This window comes from Sminthopsis crassicaudata, chromosome 5 (genome assembly GCF_048593235.1).
Source record: "Sminthopsis crassicaudata isolate SCR6 chromosome 5, ASM4859323v1, whole genome shotgun sequence".
Lineage (NCBI taxonomy): Eukaryota > Metazoa > Chordata > Mammalia > Dasyuromorphia > Dasyuridae > Sminthopsis > Sminthopsis crassicaudata.
In genome coordinates this window covers 228320916-228331506 of record NC_133621.1, presented here as the reverse complement: position 1 = coordinate 228331506, position 10591 = coordinate 228320916, and the positions used below count along the sequence as shown (strand labels likewise).

Below are 10591 nucleotides of genomic sequence, written 5' to 3'. Positions count from 1 at the left end.
GGTATCTTAGTTGTCTTATCCTTCAGTATATCTAAACCTGACTTTTACTCCATTTGATGTTATATTACAAACTTTCCTGTGTATTCAATTGAGTGTATTCTGTCTTTTAGGCTCTATTATAAGTGATGCTTCTACTAGGGATTTTATAGCACAATTTACCAGTGGGTTTTAAGAGAGAGAAGGCTTTATCATGAAAAACACTCAAAAGACAAATTTGCAAATTTTAAATGCAATTTATTGCAGACACACAAGAAAATGAAGACTTTGAGACTTCTTCCAGGTAAGTCACCCAACCAGCTTACATCTTATACAAAAAAAAAGACAACAATAATAACAACACAGAATTTGTTGCTATAGGATGGAGACACACTCCCTATAAGGGCTGGATTGAAATGGCTCTCCTACTTGGCTTGGGGGAAACTTTTGAAATGTAGAGTGGGCAGTGATGAAGGTGGATTTTTTTCAAGCTGCATCCTCATTATTAATCAAGGAAAGTGGTCTTTCATACTCAGACATTGCTTCACTAGTCAAGACACAGGAAGAGGGAAAATCTGATGATGAAGGCCAGGATAGAGAAAAGCTATGAAAGGGAAAAATGGGGAGAACATGGCTCTACAAGGCCAGGGTCATCAGCAACCCTTCCTATGCACCCACAGAGATGAGGTTCAGTGAAAGCCTGAGGTGGAGATGCCTACTGGTTGGATAACTCAAGAAAACCTTTAAGAATCAAAATCAGAGAAAGAAATTAGAGGTCTTTAGGAAAACAAGATGAACTGCTGCAGTCCACCACTTTTTATTTTCCTCAAGTAAAGTTGAAGTCTTTGACTTCAAGAATTGACTGAAAATAAACACAGACATTGATCTAAAGGACAGCTAGCAGGGTAGGGAAGCTCTGGCTTTAATTGGTGACTGTAGAATAACTGTAGAAGTAAATTTCATACTAGAGCCTCCACTGGAGCTCTTGACACCCCCAGAGCCACCACCAGAGCTGCTGCTGCCTCCTCCTCCAGAGCTGGAGCCCGACCTCCTGAGGATCCATAGTTGCCTCCTCCAGAGCCAGAGCAGAGCCAGAGCCAGAGCCAGAGCCCGAACCAGAGCCAGACCCTCGGCCTCCTGAGGAACCATAGCTGCCTCCTCCAGAACCGGAGCCCCTGCCTCCTCCAGAACCGGAACCTCTGCCTCCTCCAGAGCCATAACTGCCACCTCCTCCACTGGAGCCATATCTGCCTCCTCCAGAGCTGGAACCGTAGCTACCACCTCCACCTCCGAAACTTCCTCACTCCACCACCAGACACAGAGACATGGCTGGTGCTCACAGCTGGGGAAGAAATTTCTGCTGTTACTTTTGGGAATACCCTTCACTGGACAAAGTCCTCCTTCCATTCCAAGAAAATTTTCAAGTTTCTAAAAATGATTCTTGATACTTACACACACTCACGTTGGGAACACACTCTCCAGCAACACCCTAAAAGAAAGATGGAAAGACAGTTCCTGTGACTCAGTACAACCAACCCATTCTCCTTCCCATACTTGACATTTCTGAACTTTCCTGTAAGCTGTTCCTTTCTTCATCTCTCAATCTAAATCTGTCCCTCCTCGTTTCAATATCATGAATCAATTCCAGAAATCATCATTAATTAGCTTCAATTTCCTGTAGCCCTTGGCACCAAAAGCACTTCTTTCCACAAGCCTGGGAAATAGTTCCAAAAGGCTTGAAGACCACTGGATTTCTGGCATACTGGATAGTAGGAGAGAGGGATGGGGTTGGACTCAGAGAACCCCACTTCTAATACTATCTCTGCCACTTAATGGCTCAGACCATACACTTAACCATCCGAACCATCAATTTTCTTATCTAGGAAAGGAGAGGGAATGCAATGGCCTCTACGGTCCATTTCATTTCAAAATTGAGGATTCTATAATCTAGATGCACATGTTGCCTCTATGACTACCTATGAAAGTTGAGGAAAGAAATTTAAGGCCTTTGCTCCTGAGGGGCCTCATTTCTGACATATGAAAGTTGGACTCCATGACCCTTGAGGTTCCATTCATCCCTGGATCCTCTACCCCTATACTCCTTTATAACAAGTGCTAGGCTACAGGAATGTTAATTCCTCATCATGCAGTCTCAAAGATCCTGTCCTCACAGGATGTTCCATTACCCCAGGATGTTCCATTCCCTTGCCCTGAGTGTGGTTCAACAGAGTCTTCAGTGCTCATCTCTCACCTGCTCTCCTCTCCCTCCAGAAGCTTCCTGTAGGTGGCTATCTCAGCATCCAAGGTCAGCTTAACATTATACAGCTCCTGTAGTCTCGCATCAGCGGGTCATGTCCTCCTTGGCCTTCTGCAGTGCATCCCTCCAGGTCTGTCAGTTTGCCCTGTGCATCTTTCAGGGCATTCTCCCCACGCTGCTCTGCATCGGCAATGGCTTGCTGGAGCCGGGCAATCTACAGAAGACAGCAAATCATGTACATGGATCAAGTCCCTCTGCCTCCTACTCACTACCACCACCACCCACAACTAATCTCAGCTCCTCCTGGGAATCCTGAAGCCAAATTGCTATTTCCACCCAAAGACTCAATCAGGAACATTGTTCCCATAATAGAGTAACAATAACAGGAACAAAGGTAGTAACTATAACTACCATTTAGGCAACACTTTAAAAGTTGCAAAGAATCTTAATTGATGCTTGCAACAAGCTTCCAAGATGGCTGCTACTTTGATCCCCATCGGACAAATGAGAAAACTGAGGAAGAGAAAGGTAAAAATAACATGTCCAGGGTCACACAACTAGAAAAGATTAAGGCAGGTTTCAAACACAAATCTAGTGCTTCTATCTATTGCCAAGAATACTTTAAACAAAAAGCAAAAACCTGGGACTAAGAACATTTTGTCCATATTTCCACCTTCAGATAGGAATCTTCAATTAGGTAATAAAATCTTAGACACCTAATACTACCTCAGAACTTTTCTAAAATCCTCCTTCTACATCCTGAACAAGGAATCCTCTAGACTCTCCTCAAGCATCTCCAGTGACAGAGAATCCCCTAATTGACAAGAGAATGAATTCATCTGTCAACTCTCCATCTTGAGCACTAGAAATTGTTGGCCTTTAGGGCTTCACCACAAGGTTCTCCCAAGGAAACCCTACTCTAAGTCACACTTCTGTGGGGTCCTCAAAGTCCAGAATCTCAAAGATGGCAGGGACCTTTCAAGTCACCTATGCCAAACTGGAATCATTTTCAGAATCAAGAAAGCCTCACTCAATAGCCCCAAGCTAGCTCAGAGGAGGAGGGTGAAGGAAACCAGTACCTGCTTCTTCACTGAATCAATTTCAGAATTCAGTCTCTGAATCATTCGGTTCATCTCAGAAATCTCCGTTTTTGTGTTTCTCAGTTGGTCTCCATGTTTCCCAGCAGTCACCTGGAGCTCTTCATACTGAAGGCAGGAGAGCAAAGAGAGGAGACGTGAGTACATCTTGACATACCTAGGTAAACCTTGGGCACAAAGTGCAAGGAAGCCAGAGGCCTGTTGGGAGAGACTCTGTATCCACTCACTTTGTGCTGGTACATGGTCTCAGCCTCAGCTTTGCTCCTCTGGGCAATCTCATCATACTGACTTTTGATTTCATCAATGATGCTACTCAAGTCCAGGCTCCTGTTGTTGTCCATGGAGAGGATGACATTGGTGTTGCTGATGTCAATCTGCATCTGGGATAGTTCCTACAACATACAACATTTCTGTGATGTCTGTGCTTTCCAGAAACAAAACATGAACCAGCATACATAGGATATTCCCAGAGTCTCTTTGATGCAGAGTGAAGAGGTGGGTGTAAGTGAATGATCATGAACTGACTTACTGTTTCATACAAGATATTGTAGAAGTTGATGTCATCTTGCAAAAGATCTGTCTTGCCCTGAAGGTCAGTCTTGTTCATATAAGCATTGTCCACATCCTGTGAAATTAGAAGAAAAAGTCAGGGAATGACTATCCATCCATTCAGAAAAAAAATGACATCCTGCTCTCTGCTTACCCAGAATAACCTCTGGCCTGAAAAAATTCTTCACTTTCCCAAGATACTAGGGATGAAGAAGCTTGACTCTTGAGCTATACTTCTCTTTACCCTACCCATCCTTTGGAGTCTTGGGAAATTCCCTCACTTGCAAAGGGGAGATCTTCTGGCTGTGCTTCCCACATTGCAGGCAGAAATACAAGGAAGGCAACTTATTTGAAGAGCCAGAGAGCCAGAGAAGGATGACAAGAAATACTAAGATTTCTCTTCAGCTGTAAATTGAACCTAGAGTTTGATTCTTGCTTCTTTTGGGGCTAATATAGTGAACCAGTGCTTATTTTTCTGGATAAAAAATGTGACCTTCATTCTGTTGCCTTGACTCACTTTCTTGATGGTCACAAATTCATTCTCTGCATCTGTACGTTTGTTGATTTCATCTTCATATCTGTTGAAGGGGAAAAGACAAGATGAATTCAGGAGGTTTGAGAAAGGATATAACCTATAATTGACTTCTGTATAAAATTCCATCAGTCTAGGAATGTCATTTTATCCATCTCTGCTTCTAGTCAACTTGATTGTTTAACTTTGTCTAAGGCACACTTCTAGGGGAACATGTTTCTAAAAATGATAGATTGCCTTGGAAAAGGAAGGCAGGCAGGAAGGAAGGAAGGAAGGAAAGAAGTTTCAAAGGGACAAAAGAAGAAAGAAAAGGAAAGAGAAAGGGTGAGGTCAAAGGAAAAAGTGAAGAACAAACAAAGAAAAAATACAAATATTTAGTAAACAAACTATGTTCCAGTAGGGGCAACTGGGGAGCATAGGATATAGAGTGCCACACCTTAATAGCAGGAAAACCTGAATTCCCATCTTATCTCAGACATATTATGGTTGTATTACACTAGGAAAGTCACTTAACCCTATTTAGCTCAGTTTCTCATCTAAATTGAAATGGATGAGGAAAAGATAAATAACTCCAGTATCTTTATCAAGAAAATCCCAAAAGGAATCCCAAAGAATTAGACATGGCTAACCCCATTGAAGAACAACATGTTCCAGGTACTATGCTAAGTGATTTACAAATATCCTGTCATTTGATTCTCAAAACCAGACTGGGAGTATGTGTTATTATTATCCACTTTTTGTAGATGAAAAAACTGAGATCAAATTGATAAGAATTGACAGATTAGGTGACTTGCCCAGAATCACACAGTTAATATATGCCTGAACCTGGATTGGAATTCAGTTCTTTCTCATTCTCAGAAAAGTTTCCTGGACCCCCATCTGTCTTTCAGGAGGAAAAATGCCATTCAATTAGTCTTCCTCTGTTCCCTGATATTCTCTAGAGTCCCCTCACGTTATTCTCTGGGAAGACTTCCAGGGGCAATGGTTTAGTCATTGAGGACTGAGGCAAGGATAGTTGGGTGCATACTTTTTCTTGAAGTCTTCCACCATGTCTTGCATATTACTCAATTCTGACTCCATCCTTGAGCGGTCACTCTTCAGTGAATCTAGCTTCTGCCTAAGTGTAGACACATAGGCTTCAAAGAGGGGCTCCAGGTTGTGGCTACGAGTGGAAGTGTCCACCTGCTGCAGCAGCTCCCATTTGGTCTGCAAAACCTGGTTCTGCTGCTCCAGGAATCGCACCTGAAAATACCAAGACCCCCAAAGTCGTCATTCAAGGGATACGTCCTAGGAAATGCTGGTCCCCAAGAGCAATCCAGAAGAAGACTCTGGAACAAGACAGGGAATCCTTGTTCTTCCATCATTCTCAAATCAAGGCAAGCAAAGGAAGAACAACGTGAATGAGCTGGCACATTTGAAGCTGAAAGCTTCCATAGATATTTCAGCTACTAGAATGGGAGCTTCTTGAAAACAGGGCCCATCTTGCTTTTAGAGTAGTACCTCCAGCCTTCTGCTTGTACCAAAGGCTTAATAAATGTTTTATCCCTTCCTTTTTCCCTTCCTTCCTTCCTTTCTTCATTCATTCATAGCCATAATCAACTGTCCTCTATATTTCCATTCAGATAATTCCTCAACACTAGTGATTGTAATCAATTTGAATTTGACATTCACAAGAAAGCAGCAAGAACCTCTTCCCAAAAAATATCCCTGATCAATATAAATCATTTTGCTTCCACTGGAATGACAATTCCCATTTCTATAGCACTGCAAAATTAAAGCAAGTGTTAAAAAATTTTAAATCACTAAACAGATAATCTGTATGACTGAGGACAAGTGAATAACCTTCTCTGATCCTCAATTTTTTCTTCTATACAATGGGAATAGTAATATAAGAAGTACTCACCAGCTATGTTTGGTGGCTCAAATGAGATAACACAAGTAAAACGATAGGTAAAAATTTATCAATAGGTATGTTAATAATAGCTATCATTGTTGTTTCTATTACACTGGGTTTTGCCTGAATAACTATCAAAAATGTTTGCTTTTCCTAAGGACATCCCCAAGACTTTCTAGAAGTCAAAAAAACAGGAAAGCATTACTGGAGAAAACTAAGCTAGCACACTTTGAATCAACATTGGACAACTGGGAGTTGACTGTATTGATGATCAACCTCAGAGTCAAGGAAAATATGTTTATTTTCATGGTTGACAAATGAGGAAAAATCTATAATTTCATCCTATGGAATTTCCTCAGTGTCCCGCAGAGAGGTTCACCTGCTGACATTAGCGTAGAAATATTCACAAATCGCTGAGAATACTATTTCCATATATAGGGCTCTTGACAAGAAATAACTTCAACACTCTTTTAAATAAACATTTGAATTATGATAATAATGATCATGAAAAATAAAATATAAGACTATGAGATTTGTAAAGGATGTTACAAAGATTATGTTATTTAACCCAGGCAATAATCCTGGAAGATAGTTAATCTTATTAACCTCATTTTACAGATGAGCCAATTTAGGCAGACAGATTAAATGACTTGCCCAAGATCACATGGCTAATAAATGTCTAGGTCAAGTTTCTACTCAGCTCTTCCTGAATCCTGGATCCAGGTTGGTCTTCAGACCATTTCAGATCTCAAAGTTCTCCTTTATACCTTTACCCATTTCTATCACTTTAAAGTATTCCATAAATCTCTACTCCAGCCAGGTACTAAGTTAAATAATAATTATAATAAATTCTCTCAAGGGCTCTCAATATACTGTCTTCATAACAGAGTCATCCTTATTTAAAAACAAAATAAAATAAAAGCAAAAAAATAAAATAAAATCTAGTGCAGATGTTTTACATATGAAGAACCTGAGATTCAGACAGGTGGAAGATAGCAGTTGTCATCCACTAGGTAAGTGCTAAAGCAGAGGCACAACACCAAGTCCCACAGACTCAAATCCATTGTCTACACACACACACACACACACACACACACACACACACACTGCTCTCTCTTCCTAAGAAGAAAGTCAAAAAATAGCTTAAGAATTCAATGGAGAAACATTTGGAGTTCAGCTCCAAAAAGCCTTTCGTTAAGAGCACTGCCTCTTCACCTTCCACTATTTTTATGGACCAAAAACTCTGGGGATGCTCTTCTCTGCCTCCCCAGGTCATATAGGCACTAGCATCCTTCACAAGCATCCATCATCCAAGCATGATACCTTGGAGTTGGAGATTATTCAACCTCCGTTCCCCACCTCACTCCTTTGCCTCATCTATGTCAAATAAGCTGAATGCACCCACCATCAGCAACAGTAACCACAAGTACTCACTTTGTCAATGAAGGTGGCAAATCTGTTGTTGAGGTCCTTGATCTGTTCCCTCTCTTGTTCCTTCACCTTTTGAATATTAGGGTCAATCTCCACATTGAGGGGTTGCAGGAGACCCTGGTTGATGGTTACCTCCTGGATGCCTCCAGGGGGACAGACAGGCCCAAAGCCTCCTCCGCCAAAACCACCACCTCCTAAACCCCCAAAGCCGCCACCACCAAAGCCACCGCCGCTGCCACCAAAACCACGCCCACCATAGCCACCACCACCAAAGCCGCTACCACCATAGCTGCCACCACCAAATCCACCACCACCATAGCTGCCCCCACCCAATCCTCCACCGCCAAAACCTCCTCTTCCATAACCTCCTCCTCCTCCACCAGCAACACTCTGACAGATTTTTTTAGAGCCTCCCAAATTAACCAGACTCTGGCTGCCAAAACCACCACCACCACCAGCTCTATAGCTTCCACTTGAAAATCTACCTCCACCTCCTCCACTCCTGCGGACAGTGGAGCTGCTGGTCACCCTGCGGGTGCAGGAGATCCCAGCAGAGCCTGAGCTGAAGCCACCACCACCACCACATCGATAGCCAGATCTGGAACTAAATTGTCGACTCATGTTGAACCAAGAAGGGGACAGATAGCAAAGGACAGGACCAAAGAGCAAGGAGCTAAGCACTCCTCTACTAGCAGCAGAGTGACTTCCTCTTTATATATAGATTGGAGGAGCTGGGTTTGGTCCCATGGAGTCAGTGCAGATTTAGAGCAATCTGAAGGGTTTGGTTTGCCTTGCAGCCATGCAAGATCTTTACGAGCCCCAACAATACAATAAACACTACACACCTAGCTCCCAGGATGGGCACTGGAAATTGCTGCTCCTGCAAAATCTATTCAAGTACTAATTAGTTTATCAAAGAAATCTCTCCTCATCAAACTCACTTGATGCTAGGGAAGCAGGACCCCAAAAGTGTTTCCTGATACTTCTGCTTGGTCTTTCATCAACTTCTCTTTGATTCAGAGTTTGTCTTTCACTCTGCAGGAAAGCTGTACTCCTACATCTCCCTGTATCAGCCCCTGTATTGCAGGAGGATATTCTCATGCCCTTCAAGTTTTCAGACTTGCCTTCCTGACTCCCAGCTCTCTCTAGGTTCCCAATTCGACAGTTCAATTACCCTCCCTTCCTTGCCCCCCCCCCCCGTTTTCAAATCCTGGCTCCTCTAAGAAGATCCTTCTTATCCAAATAGTTCACATTCAGGGAATGATTTCTAGACTATCACCCTGTGAGATAAGGCTCCCATTTTACTTTCAAGGACACTTCCAGCAAGGAAGTTCAAAGAGGTCCAGTCCTAGGGTCCCAGATCACATGACTAGTTAAGAAGGGTCAGGGCCAAAAGTCAACCTCACTTCTCCTAACTCCGAGTTCAGCACTTCTCCATCATCCCAGATTGATGAAAAGATATCAATAGACAAAACTGAGAAACTATACGACTTGGAATCCAGAGGGCCTGAGTTCCAATCCAGCCTCATCTACTTCTTAGCTCTCCCTCAGCCTTTCTTTCCTTCAGTTTCCTCATCTGTAAAATAGGAGTAAGTAGAAGCACCGATCTCCCCAGGCTACCATGAAGATCTGATGAGATAAAATATAGAGAGTGCTTCCCAAACTTCAAAGAGTGACAGGTTTCTTTAATTCTCCCCTACCTTGGGCATAGAATTCCTGTAGTTGCTGTCTCCATAATGATCATCTCAGCTACCCATTAAATTCCCTTCTCCAAAGTCATTCCTACTCTTGGCCCATCTGTGACATAAGTAGACTAGTGACCATTAATGCTTAGTTTTGTGGTGTTCTTGCTGTGATCCCTATATATTTATCTTTATCAGCAAGTATTTGATCCCAAGTTCCTAGATGATAGAGAATGTTTTGGTGGACTTCATAGAGGAGAATGGTATCCAAAAAACGGTATCCCCCACATCCAGAAGACTTAAACTTGACACTCCTTTCCTCCCCCCCAAGTTCAAGTACCACTTGGTATACATAGATCCTGAGTCAGTTTCTTTCTCTAAAGAATAGGGACACATTTTTTTTTTAATTCCCTGCCTCCATAAGGATAGTGAAGGGATTGGATGAAATTTAGCACCCAGAGGACTCTGTAAACTTTCAAGAGCTACAGAAAGGTCAGTTATTGTAGTTCTCAAGAGTGCTAGTACAGCCCACTATCCCCACCCACCCCACCCTATCCCCAGGAGATGCCTGCTTTCTAATATGGAGAATCTGTCCCTAAGAGGAGGAACACTGGAGGGGTGCTTTTCTCAATGAAGCCAGAAGCCAGTGATCTTATGAAAATAAGAACTAGTGCTTATGCCTTGAGCCTGAGCAAAGTTTGGGGGGCTGGCTTAAGAGAAAACAAGCATCTCTTCCCTGGGTTCAAGCAAGTCCTGCTTCTGACACATCCTGCCTACCATCATTGCCTCAAAGCTCTAGCAACGCCCTGATACTAGAATGTGCAGACGTGGGGCTGACCTGTATTGTCAGAAGAAGGCTCTTTACCTGGGAATTCCCCTATCCTGATGAAATTCCAGGTGTATGCCATATCCCTTTTCTCTCTCTAACAAAATCCTTTTCTGATATCCATCGGATTTCTTCAGAGAAGAGCTCTGAGTTTCCTACTAGAAAGATTTTTCCCCAAGAAGAGATTGAAGGATACTAATAATCAAGTGAGATAGTAAATTGTAAGGCTCTTAAGTTCAGAAAAATGTTTCCTATAAATATTGTGGGAAGGAGAGCAGCTTAAGCCTTGTGATTTTGTTAACAAGAAGCACTAGACCACATTCCTAGTATTTGTAGAAGAGACTAAA

General features: G+C 42.4%; 1 pseudogene; it reads right to left on the bottom strand.

The window, feature by feature from the left end:
* Positions 1-213: 213 nt before the first annotated feature.
* LOC141544298 (keratin, type II cytoskeletal 1-like) lies at positions 214-8451 on the bottom strand (annotated as a pseudogene).
* Positions 8452-10591: the final 2140 nt, after the last annotated feature.